This window comes from Caretta caretta, chromosome 11, assembly GCF_965140235.1.
Source record: "Caretta caretta isolate rCarCar2 chromosome 11, rCarCar1.hap1, whole genome shotgun sequence".
NCBI lineage: Eukaryota > Metazoa > Chordata > Testudines > Cheloniidae > Caretta > Caretta caretta.
In genome coordinates, this window is record NC_134216.1 from 73,566,979 (window position 1) to 73,582,969 (window position 15,991).

At 46.4% G+C, this 15,991-nt stretch overlaps 2 long non-coding RNA genes across 3 annotated transcripts in view; one reads left to right on the forward strand and one right to left on the reverse strand.

Moving 5' to 3' along the window:
- Window positions 1-7,995, forward strand: part of LOC142068585 (uncharacterized) — a 65,346-nt gene extending 57,351 nt beyond the window's left edge. For both annotated transcript variants that reach the window (XR_012664464.1, XR_012664463.1), the window contains exons 4-5: window positions 3,651-3,796; window positions 7,475-7,995. This is a non-coding gene — a long non-coding RNA (uncharacterized LOC142068585). The remainder of the gene's footprint in view (window positions 1-3,650; window positions 3,797-7,474) is intronic.
- A 3,000-nt stretch (window positions 7,996-10,995) lies between these two features.
- The window catches only part of LOC142068477 (uncharacterized), a 38,635-nt gene continuing 33,639 nt past the window's right edge, over window positions 10,996-15,991 (reverse strand). Inside the window, exon 3 of the long non-coding RNA XR_012664300.1 lies at window positions 10,996-12,387. This is a non-coding gene — a long non-coding RNA (uncharacterized LOC142068477). The remainder of the gene's footprint in view (window positions 12,388-15,991) is intronic.

A 15,991-nucleotide genomic window follows, 5' to 3' on the forward strand; every position in this document is an offset into this window, starting at 1 on the left:
GTCAGGTATGTTCTCCCAGTGTAGGGACTTGTTGACGGCGTTCAAGTCATCTTTTAACCCTCTCTTCAACAAGCAAAATAGATTGAGCTCTGTAAGTAGATGGACTCTCTCACGATAAGAGATATTTTGAATAATTCTTTTGGCTTTTCTCTGAAGCTTCACGCATCTTGAACCCTTTGCAACATCATTTTAAGGTATGGACACCAGTACTCTCCTGGTACACTGTATCAGAGGGGTAGCGGTCTTAGTCTGTATCCACAAAAACAATGAGGAGGCCGGTGGACACCTTGTTGTTTTCCTGGTACACCAGGCATCGTCTCAGCAATGCTGTATCTAGAGATACTATCACCTCCGGCTCCTTCTCATTGCCAAGGGTCATTCCACAGCAAACAGCAGCATGCAATTGTGTTTAGCTGTGGTGATCCTAGCAGCCCCACCTTAGCCACCAGTAATAATGTTGTTAACATTCATCATGACTGTGTAGCCATTTTATAAAACCTGGAGAATTTGGGAGGAGTGGGATTCCATGTATACTACCTTAAGAGCCCATGGCAATATGGTGCTTAACCTGTGATGCAGTCAGCCCACCTTTACATGGTCCCACTAATGGCTAGGACAGAGAGATTTATGAGTCTATGCTGTCTTTGAGCTCACAGGCCTGGCTAATGGCAGTTCATGGTTTGGGATCCAGAGGTCCCAGGGTTCCATCTCTGCTGCTGAAAACTCACTCAGGGATATTGTGTCCAAATCAGGCAAAACCCCAGCCCCCACACTCCCGGCATATACCCTAACCAGCAGGCTATTGGCCATTTCTGGGGTGTCAGGGCTCTCTGTCTCTCTTTGTGTTTATGTGAAAATCTTCTAGCGGTCTCTGGTGTTCCAAAACAGGAAGAGGTTCCAAAACTCTCAACATTTTTCCTGGGACAGGAAAATCGTTTCCTGTCCAGCTCTATTCTTTGCACAACAGTAAGGACATGAAGAAACCCCAGACACTGCTTGGTTCCAAATAACCATGTTTAGTATGTTTGCATATAGTTACAAGGCCTAGCTACTGCTGCCTGGGCAGGAGACAGGAAGATTCACAAGAAGGCTCCCAAACTCTTTAAAGGGACGCTACCCAATCCCTACCCACCACCAGCCTATAGCTTTATGTAAACATTGGCAAATGTGCTACACCAGCCCAGCCAGGACTTGGAACCTTCATCATCCTATCAGCTTCCTCTTCTCAGAGGACAAAAAGCTCTTCCCTGGTGCATGCTGCCAGTAACTGGGGAACACAACATTATTCTCCTAGGCCGCATACCACAATTGCAAGTGTGTCATAGTCCTGGAGGCTGTAGCACCTGCCCTCTGCAGGAGATAATGACCTGCCTACTGGGGGATCCACCAAATCCACCCCCAGCATCCCTGATGTGGACAGGAAGCCACCAGCAGAGCTCTGCTCCAGGAAATGCAAAAGATCCACACCTCCTGCATGGGATCCCAGAATCCTGCTCCCCCCCTTAATGGGGAACTCCCCTGGTCTCACAGAATCCTGCTCCCCCCTTAATGGGGAACTCCCCTGGTTTCACTGCTACTTGAGCCCCTCTTGCCAGTGGAAGGGGGCAGGAGCAGCAGCAGTCTTCTAAGGCCCATTTGACTTGATAGATAGCAGGCGGCTCCTTGACGTGACAGGCAGGTGCTTCCCTGTCCATCTCGGCTGTGTGAGGGGCAGTTGAGGACTGTGAAAGAAATGAGGTATTGCTGAAGCCACGGAGGAGGGAAGAGAAGAAAAAGCTCTTTCCCAGCCCCTTTGCAGATTCAATACGATGATGTCAACTGCCCCAAATACCAAATGAGCCCAAATTGTTTGATGTCCAGTGGAGCAGATTCCCAGTTAGCCGGGGCTTTGGCAGAGCTGCAAGGATGCATTTCATAACAACGGGTCTTGGAAAGAAGAACAATCACACTGAAATAATCCCACTGAAATTGCACAGGGGTCTGAATGGAAAACACATGCCGAGGAAAGCTCCCACTGTGAAAAAGCTAATGCAATTAGCCCTGACAAGCTTTGCAAACCAAAGGCAGCCAAGCGGGGGAGGGGAAATAGCCCCAGGTCCTTTTGTAGGCAAAATGTAAATGGCTCATTTGGACAAAATGTTCTTTGGTTGGAAAAAAACTGGCTGCAGGAATGTTACAGAAAGCCTGGCCGGGGTTTCCTGGGAACCAAGGAGGGCCTGGACTGCTCTTCGCCTCGGTTTGAGGGAGCTCCCTTCTTCCCTTCACTGCCACATGGACTGGTGCTCAGAGTTTGGCTGATTCTATGTGCTGTCAAGGGGGCTGGCAGGCAGTGTAACTGGCATTCTCACCTGATCAGCTGGAGGAAGGGAAACTTCGGCCATACATGCCCTGGTCCTGAAGTCAATTCCAACACGAGGAGGGGAGGGAATGAGTTGCGTTATTCTGAGCCTGGCCCATCACACCCTTCCATAGTAGCTTCCTAATGCTCCCCCTGCATTATCACACCAAACCTTGAAGTCCCATGTTGCATCCACCATCCATTCCACAGCCAAACAAACACCTTTGGAGCTTGCCGCCTCATTCAGCCAGAGGGGTCCCTATTGAGCAATGTAAGGCACAACTTCCTCTCACAGGCATTGAGCATGCCCTTGCTCCAGGACTCCTGGACTTTTGGACCAGGAAAGAAAGAGACTAGAACTGGGATTCTATTCCAGGTTCCCTAACAACCAAGACAAGGGATTCAATCTAGGCAATTGCTGGGCCAGTGCTGTTTGTATAAGGGGGATGAACACAGAGCACCCCTAAGATAACAAGAATGCTTACACCAATCACCAAATTCCTGTATTTATTTTTAAAAGGACCTATCCTATCTAGCATTTATGCTGGCTTCTGCTGGCTTCTGCTGTAATGTTATGGCTTGGAGGAAGATCTTGCTAGAGCTTCTAGGAGTGACTGTAGCCAACTGGGCCATGGGTGATCAGATTAGTGGTTGAAACAAGAGTTCAACCTCCCAGTTAAAGCTAGATCCAGGATGGGCAGAGTCCAAGAAACAAGTGGAGGATCAGTAGCAAAATGTCAGAGGGTCAACCAGAGGTGAAGCCAGGGATCAAAGCCAGAAGGGTCTGGAGAAGAGCAGGGCTAGAACAAAGGCAAACACAGCTGCAGGCATGGTACATATTGGGTAGCTGCTGATCTGCTGGGGGAGGCTGGGTTCTAAACAGGGCTGCTAAACCAGCAGCCAGCCAGGGGCTGTGGCCACTCAGTCAGTTCCAAGGCAGTGCAGCTGGACTCATTGATTGCCTAGCAGCAAAGCCAGTCAGGGAGCTGGCCTGCTGCTGGTCTGGCCTCTGACAGTGGCCTGAAAATAGCAGCGTCTTTCATTGTCCTCCTCCAGTAGAGTTGCCAGGGGGAAGAGTGAACATTTCAAGAAATACTTTTGAAATTTTTCCCTTAATTTGTTTTTAATTTGAAATTTTGAAAAATGTTGGCCCGCTTTATGCTTGATGCAAAATGAGGGGGGAATCTCCTCCCAAAATTCATTGAAATTCCCCAAACTCTCCCCCTTTTTAAATTTGAAATTTTGTCAGAGTTAACAGCATTCTCCAGATGATTCTTTTAATCACTATTATTAATTATTCTTTGCCTTACAGTATCATTTGAAAACCCCAATCAGCATCAGGGCCCCTCTGCGCTAGATACTGTACGACACACAGGGAAAAGTGATCCCTGGGCTGAGGACCTTACAGCCTACGTAGAAACAAGAAGAAAGAAACAAGTGTAACAAAGGATGGGAGAGGTGAGAGGAGACAGTAATCACATGATCACATAGGGTTGTGAGGTGCACAACTGAGTTGTGAATCATTTGACAATTAAAAACAGATAGTATCAGCTCTCCTCCAGCTGGTTCTGTAGCCCAGGCCCACTCTGTGTGGCATTTTGGTCCCTTCTACTGGTGGCTGGATCACATCTAGAGGTTCATGAGTCTACTATAGCCTGTGCTAGCAAAAGTGGTTCCCTGAGCCCTAACGTTAGAAGCTTATGGTCTCTTTTGAGAGCCAGAGGCCCACAGTTTGATCCCCATTGCTGACAACTCACCTTGGGGCATGGTTACCACTTTAAACTGTTTATAAATGCACCTGTCCTATAAAGCGGGTTTCTCTTTGTTATCTTTTCTTATTGAGAAAAACAGAGAACCCTTATGGCTCCACTGTATATGAAGGGTACCTTTTATCAACAGTTTAGAAAGGGTAAACAAATGATGAATTGCTGTTTAGTGGCTTGTGACAGAGTTTTTCAGTTTTTAGTTAGTTTCAGGTCATTTTCAGGTGTTTTTCACTCTCTCTTTTTTCCCATTTAGCTACATTTCAAAACAAATCAAGTCAAAATAAAATATTTCAAAATTGTCAAAACGAAACCTATTGTTAAGCAATGGGTGAAATGAAATTTTGCAAAATGAAAAGTCTAAGGCCAGGTCTACACTACAGACCTATATCAGTGTAACAACATCACTCAGGGTGTGACAAATCCACACCCCGAGCGATGTCGTTTTACCGACCTAGCCCCCATGTAGACAGCGCTATCTTGACAGGAAGCTCTTCCATCAGTGTGGTAGCATCTTCACTCAAGTGCTACAAAGGTGATGCTTCAGCACTGTACATGAAGATAAACCCTCGGTGTTTCATTTTGAAGGGGCTCAAATGGACTGTTTTGATTTTTTTTTAAAGTTCCCATTTTTTTCAGATGAAACTATTTGCCAAATTCAACCCGAATGTATAAAGAGTCTTGGTGCCCTGAAAAATACATTTTTTTCAGTGAATTTACTATTTGCCCCCCAAAATTCTTCCAGCTCTACTTATTTATATAGCACCTTCTACTAATTTGCTTATAATCATCCATAACGCATAGTACTATGATGTGTGCAACATGCTTAAAACATCTATTCATCATTTATTAACCCTTTATAAACTACCAATACCTTTAATGTAAAATGTGATCAGGCTGAGAATACTGACGTCATGGCCTAAGCAGAATGATACAGTGTGTTTAGAACAAGCCCATTTTCCTAACCAATGGGTCCCCACATTTCATTTGTTTGTTCCTGTTCCCCCCACTGAGGCTCTGACTCTTTCAGTTTACTTTTCCAAACAAGAGGAATGATAACAGCTGGATCAAGAAAGGAAGCATTTCTCTATATAAAATTGTAATGGACTCATAATACCCTGTGTCTTTTGCTGCGATATTTTCAACAGACTGTTCCCAAACAGCTTGGAACAGCTCTGGAAGAACACTCCGGAAGGTAAATGTTTTTTTCCCACTGATGCTGGAGATGTTGCGATAAGGTGGGTGAGGTAATATCTTTTATTGGACCAACTTCTGTAGGTGAGAGAGACCAGGTTTCAAGCTACACAGAGCTCTTCATCAGATCTGGGAAAGGTACTCAGAGGGTACGTCTATACTTAAAATGCTACAGCGATGCTTGCACCACTGTAGTGCTTCAATGTAGACAGTACCTACACAAACAGGAGGGGTTCTCCCAATGGTGTAGGTAATCCATCTTCCAGAGACATGGTAGTTGGTTGACAGAAGAATTCTTCTGGCGACTTAGCGCTGCCTACACTGGGGGTTAGGTTGGTATAGTTATGTCTCTCAGGAATGTGGATTTTTCAGTGTATTCCCATGTAAGTTCCTAGGCCTTGTCTACACTACCAAGTTTTGTCACCAAAACTGCCATTTGTAGACCCAAACAGTGAGTGCGTACGCACAGTGAGGCGACTTTTGTCCAGGAAGATGCCTGGTTTTGGCAACAAAATACATCCACTCTCACAAGAGATTTAAGTCTTTTTCCTCTACATTTTTGTCGACACAGTGCAAGTGTAGACACCATGCTTCATTTCATTGCTTTAGTTGGCCTCCAGGAGGTGTCCCACAATGCTCATCCTGACCGCTCTGGTCAGCAGTTTGAACTCCACTGTCCTGCAGCCAGGTAAACAACCATCTGACCCTCCCCCTTAGAAGCCCCGGGAACTTTTGAAATTCCATTTCCTGTTTCTCGGCATGGAGAGGTCTCATTGCATCTTCCCAGGTGACTGTGGTGGATTATTACAGCAAATGCTGTCCTGGTTAGACCACTGCAGAGCTGTTGGATCTGCTCAGTATATGGGGAGAGGAGGCTGTGCAGTCCCAGCTGCGCTTGAGCTGTAGGAATTGGGATACCTATGGGCAGATTTCTCAAGGCTTGTGCAAAAGGGCTATGACCAAGCTGCAGTGCAGAGCGAAGATAAAGGAGCTGAGGCAGGTGAACCATAAGACGAGGGAGGCGGACTGTCGCTCAGGTGCTTCACCTAAGACCTGCTGGTTCTATAAGGAGCTGGACGCTATTCTTAGTGGTGACCCCACCTCCATCGCCAAGAGCCCTGTGGATACTTTGGAGGTCACGGAGGCAGTGGAAAGAGGACCTAAACCAGAGGACGAAGTTATTGATGAAGAGGTGGAGTTAGACGACAATGTAGAGCTCCCGGCGGGGTTGCCCGGAGGGGCAGGCAGCCAGGAACTGTTCTCCACTCCAGAGGTGTCTAGCCCAGGGGTTCTCAAACTGGGGGTCAGTACGCCTCAGGGGGTCATGAGGTTATTACATGGGGGGCACGAGCTGTCAACCTCCACCCCAAACCCCGCTTTTGCCTCCAGCATTTATAATGGCGTTAAATATATTTTAAAGTGTTTTTAATTTATAAGGGGGGTCACAATCACAGGCTTGCTGTGTGAAAGGGGTCACCAGTAAAAAAGTTTGAGAGCCACTGGTCTAGCCAGTCTCAGCAGTTGCTCTCCGGCAAATAAGAAGCAGGAGATGAGACTCCTGATAAGTGGCTGTGGCTTGTGTAGTGCGGAGGAGGGTTCAGGGTTTAGAAATGTGGGAGGCTGGCTGTATTTCTGTGAGCTGGACATTTCCCTGTGTAGCTAATCAGTACAGTGGAACGGGGTGTTGATGTACTCGACAATGCTCTGCTGCACGTTCCTTGGCAGAGCAGCTTTGTTCCTTCCCCCATTGTAGGAAACTTTCCCACACCATTTGGCAATCACTTGTGCAGGGACCAAAGTGACACACAGGTGAGCAGCATAGGGAGCAGGGCAGAAGCCACAAGCATGGAGTAGATGTACCCTCGTTTCCCTGCTTACCCTTAGCAGTGAGATGTCTGCTAGAATTACCCCTGCCTGTGGAAAACTGGGGAGAATTTTAGAATTTGTTCCCTAGAATGCTGCACCACAACCCTCGCAAAAAGTGTGTGCTCCTCCCTGCCCCCCTCCCCCCCCCGCAAACACTCACCATGCTTTGAGTGTTTGCAGAGATGTTTGCCTGGCTAGGGTCAGTGAGAAAGTGATGGCTATGTTGCAAAAAGTGTATTTAACAGACATGTTTCAATGCTGTGCGTGAATTTAACAATCCTGCTTCTGTTCATTGTCCCCTGTGCTTCACCAGATGTAGCTTTCAGGAACCCCGGCCAAGCATCTCTGCCTCATAAGAAAGCACCCAAGATGCAGCAAAGAAGACATGTTTGGGGAGGTCCTGCAGTGCTCCAGTGCAGAAAAAAGGGAGCAAAGGGAGTGCTGGGAAGCCAAATGGCAGGACAGAAAAAAGAATCACACATTTGCTAAGGACGTTACTGAGTGGATGATTAAAGTCATGGAGGGGCAAATGCAGATGCTGAAGTCCTTAATAATGCTGCAGACTAAGCAGACCAGTGCTCGACCTCCACTGCAGCACATTCAGAACCCTTTTCCATGCCCTCCCCAAACTCCACCCACACATTCCTTTCCACTTTCCAGGACTTCTCGGTTTCCCCTTCACTCCACCACCTTGGACAACTTTATCAATGATAGCTGGACCTACACACAGCTGTGAAAGTCTGCCCTTCCCTGGTTCCTCCTTTCCTGCCAAGCGTCTGTGTGTTTGTGTGTGCTGTTTCTTATGCAATAAAAGCAAACCTTTATAATGGTAAATCATCTTTATTTTTATTTCAACAAGGTGAGATTGTAGGCACTGCCAATACATGCACAGGCATTTTAATCACTTTATTGCAGGAATATAAGGCCCCAAATGTCACCACTGCCCCCTAGGAAACTACATTTAATGTAACATTGAAGCAACTCAGACAGAAATATATGTTACTGGTGGCCATTGTCAAAGTGCTGCCTCAAAGCCTCCCTGATTCAAATAGCTCCCCTCTGGGCTCCCCTGACAGCCCTAGTATCTGGCTGCTCAAAATCAGGAGCCAAGCAGTCTGCCTCAGCACTCCACCCCTGAGCAAACCTTTCATCCTTAGCTTCACAGAGATTATGCAATGTACAGCATGCAGCTATGACCATAGGAATATTATCCTCAGTGAGGTCCAACCTGCCATAAAGGCATTGCCAGCACGCCTTTAATCTGCCAAAGGCACAATCCACTATCATCCGGCACCTACTGAGCCTGTTGTTGAACTGCTCCTTACTACTGTCCAGGTGTCCTGTGTAAGGTTTCGTGAGCCATAGCTGTAAGAGGTACGCAGAGTGCCCGAGGATCACCATGGGCATTTCAACACCCCCCCACTGTAATCTTCTGTTTAGGAAAGAAAGTCCCCACTTGTAGCTTTCTGTACAGGCCGGTGTTCCTGAAGATGTGTGCGACATGCACCTTCCCAGACCGTCCCACATTGATGTCAATGAAACACCCATGGTGATCCACAAGTGCCTGCAACACCATGGAGTAGTACCCCTTCCTATTGATGGACTCTGTTGCAAGGTGGTCTGGTGCCAAAACTGGAATATGTGTGCCATCTATCACCCCTCCACTGTTAGGGAAACCAATTTCTGCACTATTTCATGCACATTTCCCAGAGCCATAGTCCTTTGTAGCAGGATGTGATTTTGTGCCCTGCATACTTAGAATTATAGAATTATAGAAGATTAGGGTTGGAAGAGACCTTAGGAGGTCATGTAGTCCAAATCCCTGCTCAAAGCAGGCCCAACACCAACTAAATCATCCCAGCCAGGGCTTAGTCAAGCCAGGCCTTAAAAACCTCTATGGATGGAGATTCCACCGCCTCCCAAGGTAACCCATTCCAGTGCTTCACCACCCTCCTAGTGAAATAGTATTTCCTAATATCCAACCTAGACCTCCCCCACTGCAGCTTGAGATCATTGCTTCTTGTTCTGTCATCTGCCACCACTGAGAAGAGCTGAGCTCCATCCTCTTTGGAACCCCCCTTCAGGTAGTTGAAGGCTGCTATCAAATCCCCCCTCACTCTTCTTTTCTGCAGACTAAACAAACCCAGTTCCCTCAGCCTCTCCTCGTAAGTCATGTGCCCCAGACCCCTGATCATTTTCATTGCCCTCCGCTGAACTCTCTCCAATTTGTCCACATCCCTTCTGTAGTGGGGGGACCAAAACTGGACGCACTACTCCAGATGTGGCCTCACCAGTGCCGAATAGAGGGGAATAATCACTTCCCTCAATCTGCTGCCAATGCTCCTACTAATGCAGCCCAATATGCCATTAGCCTTCCTGGCAACAAAGGCACACTGCTGACTCATATCCAGCTTCTCATCCACTGTAGCCCCCAGGTCCTTTTCTGCAGAACAGCTGCTTAGCCAGTCAATCCCCAGCCTGTAGCAGTGCGTGGGATTCTTCCTTCGTAAGTGCAGGACTCTGCACTTGTCCTTGTTGAACCTCATCAGACTTCTTTTGTCCCAATCCTCCAATTTGTCTAGGTCACTCTGGACCCTGTCCCTACCCTCCAGCTTATCTATCTCTCCCCCCAGTTTAGTGTCATCTGCGAACTTGCTGCGGGTGTAATCCATCCAAGCATCCAGATAATTAATAAAGATGTTGAACAAAACCGACCCCTGGGGTATTCCACTTGATACAGGCTGCCAACTAGACATCGAGCTGCTGATCACTACCCGTTGAGCCTGACAATCTAGTCAGTCTATCCATTTTATAGTCCATTCATCCAATCCATGCTTTTTTAACTTGCTGGCAAGAATGCTGTGGGAGACCGTGTCAAAAGCTTTGCTAAAGTCAAGATATATCATGTCTACTGCTTTCCCCGTATTCACAGAGCCAGTTATCTCATCATAGAAGGTTATCAAATTGGTCAGGCATGGCTTGCCCTTGGTGAATCCATGTTGACTGTTTCTGATCACCTTCCTCTCCTCCGAGTGCTTCAAAATGGTTTCCTCGAGGACCTGCTCCATGATTTTTCCAGGGACTAAGGTGAGGCTGACTGGCCTGTAGTTCCATTTGCACTAACACAACACCAATGGTTGACTTCCTCACCCCAAATTGTTTCATGATCGGCCGGTAGTAATCTGGATTTGCCAGCTTCCACACAGCAATTGCCACATGCTTCCCTACCGAGAGGGCAGCTCTCATTCTGGTGTCCTTGTGCCACAGGTCTGGGGTGAGCTCTGCGCAGGTCTGGAGCAGCCCACCCCGCCCTGCTCCACTCCTCTCTGCCCAACCCCACCCCGCCAGTTCCTGGCATTGCTCAGGGGAGGGGGCAGAAGCCAGAAAGAATTGGGGTGGGGACTTGGGGGAAGGGATGGAACGGGGGTGGGGAGGGGGCGAAGCAGGGGCAGGCTGGGGCTGGGTTTCTCGCTGCTGCTTGCACCAGGCCCCCCTCTAACCCTCCAGTCTGCCCTGGATTCAGAGCCATCCTGTCCATAGGACGTACTGGGGCAACCGCCCTGGACCCCACGCTTTGGGGGTCCCTGCACTTTAGGTGGATGCGGGGTCCAGGGTGGCCTCGGGGGATAGTGGGGGGTCTGGCACCAGCAGCAGCGAGCAACCTGGCCCCAGCCAGCCCTGCTCCGCCCCCTCCTCGCCTCCATTCCACCCCTTCACCCAAGCCCCCACCCCACCTCTTTTTGGCTTCCACCCCCTCCCCCGAGTGACACCGGGAGCCGGCAGGGCAGGGTGGAGAAGAGCAGGCTGGGGCCGGGTTGCTCACTGCTGCTGGCACCAGGCCGCCCTGGACCTGGCATCCCCCTGAAGTGCAGGGCCCCCCCAAAGCACGGCAAGCCCAAACATTGGTGGAGCCGGGCCCATGTTCCTAACTATTGGTGAAGCATGGTCACCACGGGCCCATATAACTGGTCACCTATGCTTCTGATCGGTCTCCATTACAAACCCTGCAGGATGTCTGATAGTGTGCTTGCAGAGTGGTGTTCAGCAGACAATCTGAGCTGCTGCTATTTGCAAAGGGAGGCGTGGCTCCCATTAGCAATAGACTACACCACAGACTGTTGGCATAGAGAGGGCTAAGGTAGTTGCCCCAAGGAACTCTGGGATACATCCAGAGGATTTCTGGAATCCGAGGCAAGCTGGGGCTACATGCACACAGGAAAGCTACAGTGCTCAGACCCTAAGTCCCAGCTTAACATGGGCTCGGGCCCCCCAGAGTCCTGGGACCCTAGGTTTGAGCCCTCAGTTAACACAGTTGGTGTGTGGCTGCAAGGAGGGTTAGGTCTGAGCTCGGACTCAAGCCTGGGGTTACATTGCTGTGTAGACATACCCTTACTGGGTTTATTATTCTTATTTGTTATTTGTACCCCGCCAGTACTGGGCAGTTTCAACTGAGCTCAAAACCGCATTGTGCTGGGCGCTATACACCACATAGCAAGACATAGTCCCAGCTCCAAAGGTCCTCACAGCCTAAGTAGACAAGACAGACAAAAAGTGAGAAAGGCAGGAAGTAACTTGCCCAAGGTCACACAGCTGTTCAGTAGTGGAGCCAGGACTAGAGCTGGGGTCTCCTGACTCTGGCCTTCCCCCTAGGCATACTGTCTCCGAAATATCCTAAAATGCATATTACACAGACCAGCTGATGGGCCTGAACTTACAGTTCCAAATTCCCCACTGAATACAGGCTTGTGCCCAGTTTGTACAAATGCACAGTTATCCAAATATTCCCATAGGTGCCTTGGCCACACTTCTTGGACCACATAATCAGCTGGCATAAATCAGTATAATTCCATTGATTTCAGCAACAATTCATACCAGCTGAGGATCTGGCCATTTCTCTTTATTTTTCTTGTCGACAGCGGGGTTTTTTAGCCTTGTATTTTTGGACGGCAAAAATAATTAAGTGGTGAATGTGTTATGAACCATTTGATGCTGAGAGCAAAGGCAGGAAGAATTTTTAATACAGATTTGTCTTAGAAGATGGGATTTAGCATATTATAGAATAATAGCAACCGGAGAAGGGAGGCTTTGGAGGGACTCTTCCAACACTGACACTGCAGCTTTCTGCTCTGCTGCCTTGTCTCTTGCTGGGTCACCTGATTCCCCTGATGATTCATGCAAGTGCCATCAGCTATAGGCAGCACAGCTTTCTTCTGCCTCCAAAGCTGCCTAAAGAAACAGGTAAGAAGAAGGCACCAGATTAATTTTGTGCTGAACGTGCTTTTTATTTGTCCATGTTAGTGTAAATAGCCAGAGCAGCATGCTGGGTGTCATCACAACAGCCCTTAAGCATTGAAACAGCTGCATTAAATCTCACCTTATTACTCCCATTTCGGCTCACTCAGGTTAATTTCAAAGTAAAATCCAAAATGAAAGAGCTCGCTGCAACTTTACGAGGATGGTCCAACGTGTCTCCATAGCATTTGCTCCTTCTCTGCCTCTCATGCAACCCAGTTCTGCAGCCCTCAATGAAGTTTGTTCAATTGCTTACTATCAGATCCACCCATTTGCTTATTCCCCCAATTCTAATCCTTCCCAGGCAAACAAGTCAGAAATCGAGGGGGAGGGTTAAAAAGTAAAGCATGAGTCTTACTGAAGATGGGGCTCCCGTGGCAGCTCCTGGCCTAGTCATAATCCACCGGCTCTGGTTTGAGCACTAATGCAACCCTGGTGTGCTGTTCTTAGTACCTATCAAGCACATATATTGTCCTAAGGGAAAATTCTGTTGGTTAGTCTCTGACTAGAATGGAAACACCTTTCTGGAGAGGAGAAGCTGGCAAGTTTTGTGCCAGCTGTGCAAAATAAAGAGAGACAGAAACCACACTCCCTCCTATACCTCCAGTGCCACTCAGATTCAATTCTGGGGACAGTGATTCGGAGACACATGTTTCTTTCACTTCAAACGAGTTAAAGAAACTTCTTGAATAATGAATGGGCCGGACAGCCCTGCCTGAAGTGGTATGTGGTTTGGTTTATTTGAAGTAAACAAATGACATGCAATATACAGCTGTATTTATAGTGACAAGTGATTGCTTGTTAGGAGGTTTTGTTTCTTTTAGCCAGCATGGCTTCATAGACACTTATTTCATCTTCCCAAGATACTTTAGCACCTGCAAACAAATCATCCTGCATGACTGTTAATTGTTTTAATAATCCATTCTGCACCATTGTATATTCCATAACCTGCATTTGTCAGTATCCCCAGCCATGTCCTTTTCTTTCTTTGGCCCCTCTAAAGGGTCTCTGGCCTCCCATAATGTACCCACAACCAGAGTTGGGTGAATTTTTTTTTGACTGAAATGTCTTTTTGCCAAATAAATTGCAAATTCAGGTTGACTGAACATTTCATGAGTTTGTGATGAATTTGCCAAATTGTTTTGGTTCAAATACATATATATAAAAAAATCTGGCCACAAAATGGAAATGTTTCATTCTGACATTTTTTTAAATGAAACATTCCAATTTTTCAACTCAAAACAACTTTTTGTTTTGAAATTTCCTTATATTTTATTTTTTAAACATTTAAAATGTTTAAAAACTCAGAAACAAATTGAAGCATATTTTACCTGAAATGAATTTTTTCATGACTTTTATGTTTATTGAAAATTGTCTTAAAAATTTGTTTTCTGTGAACCCAAAACAATTTTTTCCCTGTTTTTTTTTCTTTTTTTTTTTTGAGGGAGGAGTGCTAGGGGTACAACCGGCGAATTAAAAAATCTATTATTTGCAGAGATCTACCAACTACACTTTTCATTTCCCTTTTCTAACCTGCACAGAACACGTTTTCTCCTGCTGCCTGATAGAACGTTCATTGAAACAGCCTTAGGCCATGTCTACACTAGCGAACTTACAGTGGTACAGCTGTATCGATGCAGCTGTGCTGCTGTAAGATTGCTTGCGTAGCCACTCTGTGCCGATGGGAGAGACCTCTCCCATCGACATAACACAACTACCTAAATGAGTGGCAGTAGGTATGTCGGTGGGAGAAGCTCTCCCACCGACATAGCGTTGTACGCACAAGTGCTTATGCCGATGAAACTTATGTTGCTCAGGGGGGTGTTTTTTTCACATCGCATTTGCCAACATAACTGGTAGTGTAGACATGGCCTTAGATCACACATTCAGCAAGTAATCCTCCATAGGGTGGAACAAATTCTTCTCTCATTAGCAACAGGATACGGCCCTGGTCCAACAAAGCATTTAAGCACATGCTTAACTTTAAGCATGGGAGTAGTCCCCTTATTTCATCTTCTAGTTGTACTTTGTCATCAGTGGGACTACTTCCATGTTTAAAGTTAAGCACACATAGTTCAACACAACCCTGCTTCATCCCCAGAGTAGGTCCATCCTGGGCACTAAATGTGGCAGGAATCCTATGAAAAAAAAAAGGTGATCATCTAATTACAGGTTGCATCATAAGACATATGTGCAAGAGGGCCAAGTTAAGGTTGCTCTGACACCCTTCATTTTGGCATTTCCTAACATGTGAATGCTTGACTTTGCAACCTTAACATTCTTTAAATGTAGTCTTTTGTAGGTATTAAAGTATCTGCTGATTATTGGCCTGATGTTGCTATCCCATGGAGATTGTTTCCGTAGCCTTCAATGGGAGGAAGAGATCAGGCAGGAAGAACTGAAGATAAAAAGGGAAACACTGAAGTGATGCTACAAGCATCTGCCCATTCTGAACTCACCAATATTTTATCCCAGTGAGGTGCCATCTTTAACATTATCCAGCTGTGCCCTATGATACTGTGATACTGAAGCAATAATCCTTAAACTATGAACTTGCAGAGATTTGTAGGTGGCAGCCTGACTCTCTTGCATTATTGGAATGTGTTGTTGTTGTCAAAAAATGTACCCGCTGCTCACACTGTGCTCTTCAAGTAATGGAACCTCTAGTTCAATAACAGCTTTGGAGTCAACTGTAGACTAGCTATTGTTCTCAGGGCTTTTTCATATGTTCATTACTTCAAGGCTTCCCCCTTCTCTCTTAGGTTAAGCTTTCAGGGATGGAGGATTAAAGAGATGAATGCATATTTCTCCACGCAAATGTGCCAGTTTATTTTGTTTTTAAACCCATATTGCAAATTCACAAGAGCTGTGAATACCCATATTATATTTTGCTGAAACTTTAAAGCATCTTGCTGTAATTTGAGGTGTTTTTGTTTTTAAAAATCATATTTGTTATACTAAGAAATACAAGGGAGTCAGTTTATTTCCACTCAGCAGTTCCTAGAGTTTTTTCTTTTTTTTAAACTCAACTATGCATAGGCTGAATATAAATCATGTCTATTCAATGGATAACTCCATGAGAAATGGATCAGTGTTTCCTGAAGTACTTCTGTAATACCCAGTGGTGGGGGAAGTAGTTTGGCTACTCCATAGAGCTCTTTGTTTTCAAAGAAGAAAATGAAAGGGGCTTTAAGATTTATGTTGAACTCTTTATGGCAGCAGTCAGGCACTGTCACAAGTTGTCTTACAAGCTCTTTTCTTATTGTGTGGGCAAGTTTTTAGTCTTCTAAGAAATTATATGTTATTTTACTCCTGCGTTCCATGCACTGCACTGCATTGACTTCCACTCTGCTTCTAGGTGTAAATCAAGGTGTGGACATTTAATCAGTAAATCCCTGTATGGTCTGGGAGCTGGCTGGCAAATGGGACAGCCTCACTTCATGCCCAGTGTGTTGACCTAGCCCTACATTTCAACTCTTGAACGGGAGGCTGCGGAACGTACTTTCTGTGGTTCAAAAGTGCCCAGTTTTGTTGGCCC